This window comes from Mixophyes fleayi, chromosome 5, assembly GCF_038048845.1.
Source record: "Mixophyes fleayi isolate aMixFle1 chromosome 5, aMixFle1.hap1, whole genome shotgun sequence".
NCBI classification, from domain to species: domain Eukaryota; kingdom Metazoa; phylum Chordata; class Amphibia; order Anura; family Limnodynastidae; genus Mixophyes; species Mixophyes fleayi.
This window is the reverse complement of record NC_134406.1, coordinates 39488689-39503777: the sequence shown is the minus strand read 5'-3', so window position 1 is coordinate 39503777 and position 15089 is coordinate 39488689.

The following is a 15089-nucleotide window of genomic DNA, read 5'->3' as shown; positions in this document are numbered from 1 at the left end:
CCAAAATTATTAAATATTCTTACAGTAAATAATAAAAAAAACCTCCACATAAAACCAAAAAGAAGGGCTTGTTTTTCAAGGGGAAAAAACATGAGTTTTACAATGGGCAAAAGAGGCTAAACAACTTTGATTATTGTCAAAAGTAAACGTTTTTGCTATAGACCTGTATATTAGCCTAGGCTAAAAACAAAATAAATTAAACAACATCGCTGTGCATTTAGTTGTCAGATCTAAGCCTATGGAGCTATCCAGTGCTGCATTTTGTTACTAAGTAATTTTTTTCCTATGTCTGTTAACATGAGTCAACTTCCATTTCCTTCAAATTGTAGTATTTCCCATTGAGCAGATTACATATTTACAATGGTATTTACTCACTTCCTCTTTCAGTTGCATATTTGTGATTTTATGTTGATGGGAAACTGCCAGTTTGTTATATTTATATTGGAAATGAACTGTGTGGGAACGAGAGAGAATTCTATTGGGATTTTTAGATGCTTGCTGAGAAGAAGTACATGTTCACAGCTTCAAAATGTCTAACGTCTCTCTTCACATGCCAACATTTATTTTATTTTTTTTGTCCATTTGTGTTTCTCCTATGTCTGTCTAAGTGTAATTTCTGAAAAAGTTATATTTTTGTAATAATCTACATGCAAAAGAAAAAGAAGTAGATAACAACATTCTTATGATATCTTGTGACAACCAATTTATAACACCTTGCTTAAGAATGTTATTGGGAAATGTGGGGTGGGGGTAGCTCGGAACAATGGAAAAGGGAAATAGAGGAATAAGAGGCTATGGGAAGGGGGAAGGCAAGGGGACCTAACAACTAAGGAACATATAAAAATGAATAATATACCACACAAGTTATATACACACACACACACACACACACACACACACACACACACACACACACACACATATATATATATATATATATACATATATATACACAAGCTTTGGCAATTAATAAGTGAATAGAGTCTTTCACTTTTCATTTACCATTATCCTAATGTAGACTGAACCAAGCTAAACGATAACGTTTGCTTAAGCCGAGAAGAAATTATAAACCCATTGGGTTGCAAATATGACGTAGCATGATTTTGCATATCAGGCAGAGGAAATATTCAAATAGCACAAACTTAGGTTGGCTGTTGAAAAAAATTTATTAAATGTTTGAATATTGTCATTTTGTTATTTTGGTACTTGAATTGATTTCTAAGAGACATAGTTATGTTCAACAATTTTTTTGTACAACCGCTAATATGTTTGTATACAGTGTCATTGCTTCCAATGCACTACTCCCTCCTCCCTCCTTCTCAATGACTGTTGGACATAACATCATCATCATGCCCTGATGCTATGAGTGAGGAGCCACTTGCAGAAGAAAAGAAGACATAAAGGCGAATGGGATGATGAAGTGGCACAGTGTGGTGATTACTAGGGGGCACAGTCATGAAGGGAGGAACAGCGTGATGAAGGAGGGGAGCAGTGTGATGAAGGGGGAGGGGACAGTGTGATGAAGGGGAAGACAGTGTGATGAATAAGGGAACAGTGTGATAAAGAAGGGGACCAGTATGATGAAGTGGAAACAGTGTGATAAAGATGATGGAGGTGAACAATGATAAAGGAGGGAAAGAATTGTGATGAAGAATTTAAACAGTTTGATGACGGTGGGAAAGAGTGTTTTGAAGTGGGGAACAGTGTGATGAAGGAGGAGAGTAGTGTGATGAAAGAGGAGAACAGTGTTATGAAGGGTAGAGCAGTGTGATCAAGGGGGAACAGTGCAATGAAGTGGGGGGACAGGGTGATTAAGTGGGAACAAATGAGTTGAGGAAGTGGAGCAATGATCATGAAGGGGGAGCAATGTGATGAAGGGGGAACAGTGTGATGAATGGTTAGAACAGTGTGATGAAGGAGAGGAAAAAGGGTTATAAAGGGGATGAACAGTGTGATGAAAAGTTGAAAACGTGTGATGAAGGGGGTACAATATGATGAAGGGGAGGAACGGTGTGATAAAGGGGAAACAAGTATGATGATGGAGGGGAGCGATGATAAATTAGAGGAGCAGTGTGATAAAGCAGGGGAACAGTGTGATGAAGGGGGAACAGTGTGATGATGGAGGGGAACAGTGTGATGAAGGGGGAACCAGTATAATGTTGGAGGTGAGCAATGTTGAATGTGGGGAGCAATGCGATGAAGGAGGTGAACAGTATTTTGAAGGGAATCGAGTGTGATGAAGGGGGTGAACAGTGTGATTAAATTGGGAACAGTGTGACGAAGAAGGGGTAGCAGTGTTGTGAAGGAGAAATAGGATGAAGGGGGAACAGTGTGGTGAAGTGGGATACATTGTGATGATGGAGGGTAGGAATGATATAGGAAGAGGAGCAGTGTGATGAAGAAGGTAACAATGTGATGTGGGGGAAAGAGTATAATGAAGTGAGGAACAACGTGATGAAGAAGTTGGAGCAGTGCGATAAAGAAGGGGAGCAGTGTGATGAAAGAGGAGAACAGTGTAATTAAGGGGGAAGCAGTTTGATTAAGCATGGAACCGTGTGATGAAGTGCAGGGACAGGGTGATGAAGGGGAAAAAAATGTGATGATGGAGTGGAGCAATGATGATGGAGGGGGGGCCAGTGTGATGAATGGCTAGAACAGTGTGAAGAAGAAGAGGGAAACGTGTGATGAAGGGGGGGCAGGACCTTGAAGGGGTGGAACAGTGTGATGAAGGGGGGAACAGTGCAATGATGAAGGAGAGCAGTGTGATGAAGGGGGAACAAGAGTGATGAAGGGTAGAACAGTGTGATGAACAGGGGGAACAATGTGATCTGTCCAGTTTCAAACGAACATTAAAAACCCACCATTTCTTAAAAGCCTTCCAGTCACCTGTTTAACCCCCACCTGTCGGCTACCTTTCCCTCTCTTCCCTTCTTCCCTCTCTTCCCTTCTCCCCCCCCCCATCCTCAACTCTGTCTCCGTTTCACCCATTTCTCCGTTTCACCCTTGTGACTCTGTCTGTCTTCCCCTCCCTTTAGATTGTACACTCCTGTGAGCAGGGCTTTCTCGCCTCCTGTTTCCATTACTTTTAACTTTGCTCTCCAGCTACTCAGCCCACCTCCTCTTGGACCTTCTGCCCTCCGACTCCTCTCGCTTCTCTCTGTTCCTCTCAGTGGCTCTTAACCTGTCATCCGCGCCCACCCTTTTGGGCTCAAGTTACCAGCTTGTACTGATTATTCCTCACCCTCACCCTTTCTCTCTAGCTGTGCTTTGAGCTCCCAGAATTATAGTGCTTACTGTTACTTGTACTGTGCTGTTTCACCTAGTAGTGTGCCATTGTTTGTCCTTGTACGGCGTTACGGACACCTTGTGGTGCCCTATAAATAAATATTAATAATAATAATGATAATAATAATTAAGGTGGGAACAATGTGTTGAAGAGGGAAACAGTGTGATGATGCTTGGGAATAGTGTGATGGAGGTGGGATACAGTTTAATGATGGAGGGGAGCAATATTGAAGAAGGGTGAACAGTGTAATGTAGGAGAGAAGTGTGCTGGAGAGGATCAGTGTAAAGAATGAGGGGGAGCTGTGTGATGATGGAAGAACAGAGTGTGATAAAGTATCAGTCTAATGAAGGTGGGAAACAGTGCAATGTAGGAAGAATAGTCTGATGAATGTGGAACAATGTGATGAAGGGGGAAGAAGTGTGTGATAGAGAGAAGCAATGATGAAGGAGGGGAGCAGTGTGATGGAAAGGAAACAGTGTGATATATATTAATTATAATAAATGACATTTCAATTACATACTTGAGGGGCCCTAGAGCTTCTTTGTTTGTGTTTTGTCAAATATATTTTATGTTTTAGTTTTTTTCAAATTAAAAATAAAAATTCTTGTATAGGATGCTGCTAGGGCAGCAATGTAGGCTTGCTATTTATTGGCAGTTGGAATGGCAGAGTTTCACAGTGTGCAGGTCCATTTGATTGCAGCCTCTGTTACAACCTTGATCCAACGGATCCCTGTAAGAGTAATGATGCAGCAGCACAGGCTGCAATGAAAAGGACCTGGCACCTGTCCTATGCCTAGGGCCTGACTAACCAATAAATGGCCGAAGGAGGGGGTGTATTGAAAATTGCTGCAGGGGGGCAGGGGTAAAGAAAAGTATGCAGGAGGAGAGGTAGTGACTATTGCTGGAAGGGGGGTAATGAAAATGTCAGAAGAGGTGGTATTGAAAATGGCTGATGGGGAAATAATGGAATGGCTGAGAAAGTATATAAAAAATAGAGTGGGCAGGATCTCAGTATTGTGTAGCAGTTACAGGGATGCTCTCTGTGGTCTCTGTATTCCATATAATGCTATATACTAGTCAGATGGTGCTGGCAGATGTTTATATTTAATTATAGCCCTTTGGCCGCAAATATTCATATATTTTATTGCCTATATATGCCTGTGCTATGATGTAGTTTTACCTGGCCATAATGGAGTGTTGTGTTTGAACTAAAGATCCTGTTCATTTAGTATTTTGCATTTTAATACAGTTTTTACCTATTTTCAAAACCAGACCCTAACTTTCCAGAAGTCATTTAGAACACAATAAAGCTGCAAAAACAAGCAAGAAAGAATAGCAAGAACAGGTAAAATAGAATGAAACAATCTGTCTAAATGTGAATGCTTGAGAATACTCCTGAATATTCATATTCAGAAGTATTCTTATACAGCTAAACATTGGTAGCGGGGGGCTTGTCGCTACAGGTGTATTAGCCTGGAGTGGTCAGAATCCTTAATCAGGCTGTGGAGTAAATACAGAGGAGACAAGAGATGGGTAGAGAGTGAAAAATCAGTAACATAAGTACACAGTAAATGAAAAGTATAAAGAATGAAATGACAGAGGGGGGAAGAGAAGGGATGAGAAAGGAATAACAGGCTTAGAAAATTGTGACAGCATAATGATAATAAGCTAAAAAGAAAAGGGGAGAAAAAATTATAAAAGAGAAGGGACTGAGAAGTACCTGCAGTGGCTTAATCTAGGCGATGTAATGCCAGCCTATTCATGACACACATCTTTTTATTGCATCTGCAAGAGAATCTGAGGCTCAGCTCTGTGGGAACAGTGAAACATGCATTTTAAACTAATTTGAGTGTCTGGGCCCCTCCTTGGCAAAAGCTTGTCATGCTTAAACTTCTGAGTTTGCAGATTTATTCCTTTTTGTTAACAATTAAAACATCATACATGGGTCATGCTTATTTCTGTAACAGAAATATGTGACTGGCTGTTATCTGTGTTATTCTCATTTTTTGAAGATGATTCCTGTTTAATAAAATTATATTTTACAAAATAAGGTGCTGATTTAAGATGCTGATGACATGTTAATATCTACTATGGTCTGTGTTCATAATACCAACTTGTAGTGGCAATAAAATGAGCTAATAAAGTGCACTTATCACCTATTTGTTCATGGTATTTTAGTGATTTTGCTTGCCTGTGCCAGCCTCTCTGTTCTTCCTTTGCCTGCCCAGCCTTTCCGCTCTTCCCGTGTCTGTGTCAGCCTCTCTGCTCTTCCATTGACATAATGCTATAACTATCATTCTACTGTAACGGTAATTGGTCCATTGGTAGCAATATATTTGTTTTATAGTACTCCCCGTGTCATTTATTTCTGGATCCAACCGTATTTGTATGCATGTCTAATGGATGATATAGTATTATTTTAGATATAATTCTCTCTGTCTACCCCTCCCTTGATTTCCCAGTGAATATGTTATATGAAATGATAAACTTCTGAAATTATTCTAGGTCAAAATTAATTCTGCAAGCATTTCAGTTATTGTGATAACCCTTGCTGTACTCCTGTTTATGAATCAACACATTAACACAATGCATTTCTACACAATAAGTCTGCAAATCTGTCATTCAAACTCTGTCTGCTTAGTTAGAGAGGTGTCTCACTCCTAACATGACAGCCTGTGGCAAAAGAGTGAATAATGAACATAATTTCCATTTGTAGATAAGTAAAAACACTCTTGTTATTTGCCTATATTATGCCAACACAAATATTTGTATTGAATGCAAATATTTGAGTATGTAAGTCAACTCAGAAGTTAAAACTCTTTATAAAAGCACCATTCTTATAGTTTGCACAAAGATGTAGCTTGCAATCTAGAATAACATTCCTCAAGCATGATTTTTAAAAATGTACTTCTAAAGAAAAAGCTATATATTATTGCCACGATTCGGCACTCACCTGAGCCTGTGTAACATGTAGTGACAAAGTGTTAATCAATAACAACCACCTGGGGATATATTTATTAAACTGCAAGTTTGAAAAAGTGTAGATGTTGCCTAAAGCAACCAATCAGATTCTAGCTTTCATTTATTTAGTGCATTCTACAAAATAACAGCTAGAATCTGATTGGTTGCTATAGGCAACATCGCCATTTTATCAAATCCACAGTTTAAAAAATATACCCCCTGGTCTCTTTAAAAATTATTAAAACTTTCCCTGACTATCCCAAACATGCCAAACAATTATGACACCACTAAGGTTTTCTTTAAGAGCTGACACTCTTACTCAAGAAACCCTCAGATCTCCCCTTAAACTAATCTATCACAATTTACTTTTACCAGTTATCATAAACAAATGATCTCCCGTAACCAAGAAATATGTAGCATACTAATAACAAGTTAAGTCTGACACGTGAATTCATAAGAACACAGAGACATGAACTTAATGTAATTTAATATAGAAAGCAAATCCACAATGCTTAAGATAAAAAAACTGTTACAAAATATCAAAATGACATGCAAAGATATAATACAATAATTTCTTGTAAAATAAAAAGAATAATCAATAGAAAATTATAAACTCACGAATGATCAGTTTTCTGTCTGTTGAAAGGGCATATACTGGAACACTGCTCAATATGAAATTGACTCTTAAATGTAAGCAAAACTGTTAGATTTACAGGACATTTTAAATGTTCTTCAGGAGCCTTCAGTCCCTCTTCCTGTGATGTCAGAACTAGAAAGTCTTTGTAAATGCAAATTAATTTTATGACCGTCTATTTACAACACCTTTCAAGTTAGGGTTCTTAACACTGGTCGAACATCACAACAAAATGTCCTACCAAGGTGATACTACCTTGACACAACAGGTCATAAGTTTCCCTTTGATTGCATACCCAACATGACTCTTGTAAGTATAATAAATGAGAAAATATGACGTTTACTTGTATCCTTATTTTCCTTCATTCAAACTTATCCCAGCTGCTCAGTCTCCTGTCACACTGTTAAGATGTCCTAAAATATTGCAGAACCATGAAGAAGGTGAGGAGTCTGTTTTTGGATATTATTGTAGATAGCAATATACCTTAAAGAGAGGTTCCAAAAGGTTTTAACTTTTAGGACCCGTGCCATAAATTTGTATTTGGCACTCATCTGTAGCTACACCTCTGAATATCTCTATCCATAAATACCATTTCGTTAGTGCAGAATAATTTAGAAGCAAAGATATAAAGTAATTTAGTCTCCCCCTTTCAGGTTTTAACACACGGCTGGACACAGAGTTCCTCTTAGCCACACCAAGCCACACATATTTGCAGTTTTATATAACTACTAATTAGCTTGCATATGACAGCTATCAATAATTAGATACTAGCTACCATTTATCTAGTACACTCAGCTACGCCATGTCCTAACATTCAATTCTCAAATCTGCCTCTCTGCAAACATTAAAAAATAAAATTTAAATCTTTATCATGTCATATAAATCACGTCCCGTTCTATGGATCATTAGACGTCTCTAAGCACCATTTATTCAAATGAATAGATATTGTACTGTTTCTTAAATCATGAAATTACATAAATGGAAAACTATTAATACTAGAGGTTTAACAGACCTTTTTCTACCAGTAAATTATATGTAACATTTAAGAAAAATAGATGTGCTTCTAATAACTGACATAGGTTTCCTGTACTACATTACGCAGTTTGTTCAAATCTGAGAAGAGCTTTGACTTTTCCTGGCAGTTTGTTATGGCAAGTGATACATGAAGTATGTGGATGAGAAAGTTTTATTGTTGATTGATGTTTGATGTGTTACGCTGCACTAAAATGGAAACTGTATTCAAAATGTTTATTGAAACGTACCCAGGACACATTCTCTTTAAGAAATATTTCATATTCAGAATTTACGTGTTTGCCAGGGTGCGCTTCTGTCAGAGATTTTCAAAGCAGCACTCAGAACAAAAGGTCATCCAGCCATTGCAAATATAATCTGTTAAAACAATTTAAACTTTTAGAAATTGTTCCAAAAATCACAAGGGTCAAATCAAGTTAAAGACTACAAACTATCATTTGTTATAATATTTAATTGGAAAGTTCTACAATTTCTTCCCAAAAACTTGGTTAAACAAGTGAGTAGAGTTATGTTAACAAGTTGCAAACTGTATAACACTGAGGAGAGATTGTTAAATTGAATGATTAATGGTATATATTAAAGTGTATGATGTTGCAACGGTGCATTACTACTTGTATTCATTTACTAGTACATTAGATCCCTCTAAATTATGCTTTCTATAACATATGCACATCTGACCACTTTCCTGGAGATCACCCACTTATTGACTCTAGTTTGTAGTGAATATAGACTTTAATATAGTGTTAAAAAAATGAAATACAATAAAAAAAAATTTACAAATGAAGACAAAATGCTATTGTGTGACATTGCACCTCTATTATTAGGCAAATGCACCCATTTTTACAAGTAAGCACATGGATTTGTGTGCAAAGATGCTGGGTAGAAGTTTTTGCATGTTATCTTTGAGGTCTCTGACCTGATGAGTGGCATTGCCATGAGTGTGCCTATTTACGCAAAGATGAAATTAGGTCTTTGCACTGAGATTTTGCAAGATGAGAAGAAACATATAGGGGGATGATCCATGTTTTGAGGGCAACACAGCAATTTTCTCTCAACAAAAATTAATTTTACAAGTACTCAGGAGGTGTCAGTAATCTGGAGGTGTTAGACGCCTTTTGTACCTTCTAGTTACACTTTTACAGGTAAAGTGTTTTTCAACCAATGTATTAAAAACTTTGAAACTCAAAATGTGATGCATGTAATAAGGACCTGTCATCCACTCACTCTTAGGGGCGTATTCAATTGTCAGCGTTAACGCTGCAAAACGAGCGATCGAAAAATATTACCGTTTATACGGTAATAATGCGCGTGAAAACCGTTAATACGGTAGTTTACTCGGGGAATTTCAGCTCGCAGCTCAGGAAGCTGCGAGCTGAAATTCCGCAAGTAATTACCGTATTAACGGTAAGATTTTTAGAGCGCTCGTTTTGCAGCGTTAACGCTGACAATTGAATACGCCCCTTATAACACTACTCAACAATCATTTTGCATCTGACATGATATATATCAATTCACTTGTAATTTTGTGTGTAGAATCCAAATTTACCTTCAGAAATGTAATATCACGTAAGGTTTTTGAGATATTTTGAAAAATTGACATTCGAAAAATAAACACAGTGGGCCTGGGGCCTAAGGAAAGTGAAGCAAAACAAAGGAGTAACTTTGAACCTTGGCAAAACCATGTTGAATATGAGGGAGAGGTAAATTTAAAATGTGGGGACAGATTTATAGTTGGGATAGGGAATGTCCTAGATCCACTTTAAATTTCAGTGTAAAAATAAAGATATAAAGTAATCGCCTGCTGCATGAAAAAACAGCCAGTATTTAACTTAATGCAAAATAATAAACTCTTGTATTGTAACATGGTTTGTCCAGGAGAAAATTTACTCATTTTTTAGAATTGGGGGCCAAATTACTTAAGCCTGTTTTAGTAAGCCAGCGAGATCTCCGTAGGTTAGATGTCTGATTGAAGGATTGAGCAATAATTAGCACTAACCTACTGATGGATTTAAGCAGTGCCAGCTTGTATGCAATTAGGTTCTCCCTACAGGTGTGAGCCTCTCCTTCCTGCTCCACCTTATCAAGCATCACAAATAAAGGACCAGCTGCATCAATAATTTGGAATTTAATTTTTCTGATGGATTTATTGAATACATTTATGGTTACAGACATATGATGTAAATGAGAGGAGGGTTCATATCTTGAGGCAGAAGGCAAGGATTCTGGTTGACCTGTCTAAAACTAGTTGACCCTCAGACAAGATAGAGTAACCATGTACATGCAGGGTAAGCATTGCGAAAGTATAAGATGAGACCTGGGGGTACATTTACTAAACTACAGGTTTGAAAAAGTGGAGATATTGCCAATAGCAAACAATCAGATTGTAGCTGTCCTCTTGTAGAGTGTACTAAATAAATGATAACTAGAATCTGATTGGTTGCTATAGGCAACATCTGCACTTTTTCAAACCCGCAGTTTAGCAAATATACCCCCTGATCTCCACAGTTATGAAATGTTGCAGAATTATTTGTGACATCCCTAAAATTGCACTCTTTCATTCCCTTCATCTCATCACAAAATTCTTTGTCATTTCTACACTGTTCAGTAAAACTAGGTGTACCGCTGACTCTGCAAATGTGGTTATCTTCCTCGACCAACCTAAAATCTAGGTCCATTTGTGCAATTTAAGGCTCAGAACATGTCCAAAGTTATATTTGATGTGCAGTGTGGTCAATTTGTAAATGACCTCTTCTGTAACTTACGTATCATTTTGCTTTCTGTAAAATAAACGTATTTAGACAGCAACTGAACAATATTGTCTGGGTGATACATTAAAGGATAGCCCCAAGTTTAATACTCAATAGACCTAAAGAATCCATTCTGTTATGTAGATTTCACTTCTTAGCTTGCTTAGTTATTTAAATGCATTATCTAGCAGTTTATTCAATGTTAACTGCAGCTAAAGTATCCTATCACCAGTGTGAGTGGGATATCCAAAGACTGGCTATGATCCCACTACCACTGAAGATTAGAAACTGCAGATCAAAGTTCCATTAGATACATTTTATAGCACAGTGTGTGTGTGTGACACTGTGTGTGTGTGTGTGTGTGTATGTGTGTGTGTGTGTGTGTGTGTGTGTGTGTGTGTGTGTGTGTGTGTGTGTCATTGGGGTCTAAGTATTTTTTAGGAAAAATAGGTTGCCTCATTCTTAAAGATTTTAGAGATAAAAAAAATGTGACACATTCCAGAATTAATTAGATTTTAACAAAGTGATATTTCTAAATATTGTAGTTTAAACAAACATGAGGATCATTTACAAAATTGTTAAATTCTCCTACATGGACAATGCCACTTTCACCTATATTTGTGCAAATGAGCCAAATTTCAATAAATGCACATAGATTTTGCACGTTAAAAAGGTGGAATTTATTACATAATCTACTGGAAGGAAGTGGGCAGATTGGCATGCTACTGGGTGAGTGAGAAAAATATAAAAATAAGACTTAATTTTGCAAGAGTCTGAAGCTGTAGTGAAGGCTTATTTGAGGGGGGGGGGGTGTATATAACTTTTCCTGTTTCAACTTTGAATAAATTGTTAAAACAAAATAAATTAACTGATATACTGAAAGAAGATCAAAGCCACAAATATATTGGCAAACTAAGCCTTGGAAGATTCACTTCAGATTTCAGTCTTCTTTCAGATCTTCAGAAACAGCATTCATGGCCATCATAAATTATAAAATGGACATATATGGGCCATTCTTACCTCTTGGAGCCAGTGATGAACAAAGTGGAGAACACTCATAGCTGTTCAACTCATAGATCCAGTTGGATGCAGTAGATCAGACGCCACTGTCAATGCGGTTAGAAGATCACACACACAGATCAATAGTGGTCATCTTACAGTACAACCACATTGTCAGCTTGTTCAATAATGAACTGATTAGTTTTGGAAAACATACGCTACAAAATTGAGCCAATTGCCATATTACAGCATTGCTGCCGTCATTATTTTTAGATACTATAATATTTTATCAATAACAAAAACTCAATGTCAATAAATGTATATATGTATTTCATTATATTAATGATATTTTAACTAAACAAATTCTTTCCTGTCTATAACTTTTATGGATTGCTAAAATAAACATTAAATATACTTGTTTAATAATAACACATTACTTTTTTAGATTGTAAGATAAACTTTGTTTAGTAACAGTCAGTATCTCCTTGTATTCCAGAAAAACTCTTAAAGGTAAGCACACCACTTAAATATGTATATATCCCTGTTCACTTGTGGATTTTAAAGTTTTCTTATCAGTACCAACTCTACAAATAAGTCAAACGTTGACAAGCACAATATTTGTATTCTACAAGTTGCACTTTTCCAGGAAATATCCCTAGAACAAACAAGGACTTTTAAGGTATGCAATCTTTCAGGAATTATATTCATTACTGTAATCAGAAACAATATTTCTTTTGTCAGTAGCTTGTCTTCAACAATCAGTGGAGCAAATCCACCTGAAGCACAAAATGTTCAGTGGAAGACAGATAAAATACTGCAGTAAATACTAGCAACAAATGAATGTTACTATACACAATACTTGAAATATGTCAATGTATTCTTATTTAGACCCTTCAGCATTCTTGCTTTTGTTACTGTTTCTACAGAACAACAAAAGGTATATTGCTGTAGAGTTTTGATGCTGACAAGAATTCTACAAAACTTTTTATTTCTTTCGGGAAACATGATTTCGCCTATATTTTTTTAAAATTATTTTTCACTTATTAAAATTGTGTAATGCCTTATTTCTTATCTGTTTCATGCAGGACACTGAAGGGGCAATCGTGCTGGATAACAGGATAATATCCTATGTGACCATCGCACACATAGGAAGCCTAGACTGGAGCTAATCAATGTGGTTGACAGTGGACATCTGCACTCATATCAGAAATATATTTGCTAGAAACTGCCTGCTAAGAGTTCAATATTGCAATGTGTATGGCCAGCATCCTATTATAGTCCCTCTACAGTCCAGCGATGAGACCCATTTCATGGAAAAAGTGAAAAGTTTTAAGGTTGAAAATCAAAAGTTTAATTAGAAGCACACAATGGACCTCATTTAGAGTCGGACGCAAAGTCCGTTTTTGGCGCATCTAACCAACAAACACTACCACGCATGTGCAGAAAGCACCAAATCCACCTGCATCTTGGACGCAAATAACACTTGCGACAGCTTGCGACTCACTACGAGAGAATGGGAGGAACGCGGAATTGTGAAGGCGTGACCATGTAAATACATCCTAGTCGCAGTGAGGCGCAGACGCAACACACGTCAAAACAGGGCTAAAGCTGTGTGGCAGGAATTAGGTGGCGCAAGCGTTACCTAGCTTCAGGAACTATTCACAGCTCGATTGGGTATTAAGAGTGGGATGCAACTGGGGTTGCTTGCCACTCATAATACCCTACCAAGCTGTGGCACACTCCCACTCCTACACTTCTTAAACGAACTGTGCGTCCGACTCTAAATGAGGTCCAATGTGTTTTACCACTTAACATAAATCCAGGTGATTATTTTTTTGTTTTTTCTTTTTAGTAATCAGAAATTATTTATTCTGGTATATACTTTTTATGCATCAGGAAATATGTCTATAAATGGTGTATTTTGAGCTGAACACAAAAACATGCTTCAAGGCTATAGCAATGGAAACACAGTTTGTGAGTGTGCTGGCCTAATCAAATGATGCCATCTGTCCAAATCTTTTTCTAAATAAAAAAATAGGACCACTTATTTTACATGCAATTCTGGACATACTATTCAATTTTATTGTATATTTTTATTAATGGTTATTTACGCATACATATTTTGCAGAGATTTTCATAGAATATTTAATCATTCACGTCAGTCCCGGCCCCAGTGGAGCTTACAAATACATATTGCCATCGTAACCATGACCCCCGTGTTGTGAGATAACAATGCTAGCCAATGTGCCATGATGTTGTCCATTATACACTACAGTATAGTAGCAGCATAATAGAAGACATTAGATGTTTAATACATTTTTACTCCATTCAGACTAGAATATTCAGCCATGTATGTGTTTATTCACACATAATTGATATTTCATATGTATAATCTGGGGGTAAATGTATCAAGCTGAGAGTTTTCCGGCAGGCTTGAAAAGTGGAGATGTTGCCTATAGCAACCAATCAGATTCTAGCAATCTATATGTGGAATGTACTAAATAAATGAGAGCTAGAATCTGATTGGTTTTTCAAACCCGCCGGAAAACTCTCAGCTTGAAACATTTAACCCCTGGTCTCTTAACCAAGCTCTTATCATTTCAGAATACATTTTTAATGGAATAGTCTTTCAAGGAGAAGGAATGGAATTGTTGTCTTAATTTTGCCTTAAGCATTGTCCTTCTTTGTATTCCATATTCTATAATGTTTTATCAGATTTTTTTCTCCCCTGATCTATTTTTCTTATGATAATGAGTTAAAAGGGACTTTGTTTAACAACCACAACAATAAAATGTGACTTTTTAGTGAATACAAATCAAATAATATTTTTTATGTGTTTTTTCCCAGAATTATGCAACATTCTACATTTAAAAATGTAGGAAAATATCATATCTAAAGAGAATAAATATTGAACATACTATTGTATATTTTCTTAAGAAAATATGGCAAAATTCCTAAAACAAGACAAAAAGGGAAGTTTTACATCTTAAAAAATACTTTTCAGTAAAATATGGTGTAAAAATGTTCCATTTAGTAGTATCCTTTTTTTCAGCTAGTAGTTCTATCAAAGACATTTTTAAGAACGTTTTCTGATATCTCCACATTTTATTTTATAACACACTGAAAATATAACTACAGTACAAACCAATGCCAAAAATATTTTGGCAAACTAAGCCTTAAGATTTCAGAATCCTTTCAAATCATGAGAAACAGTATTCATGACTGTTATAAATTATAAAATGGACATATATATATATGGGCCATTCTTACCTCTTGGAGCCAGTAAGGAACAAAGTGAACAATATCCAAAGCTATTCAACTCATAGATCCAGTTGGCTGCAGTACATCAGGTGTCACTGCTAAGCGTTCAGAAGATCACACACACAGGTCAATAGTGGTCATCTCGGGGCAGCACGGTGGCTAAGTGGTT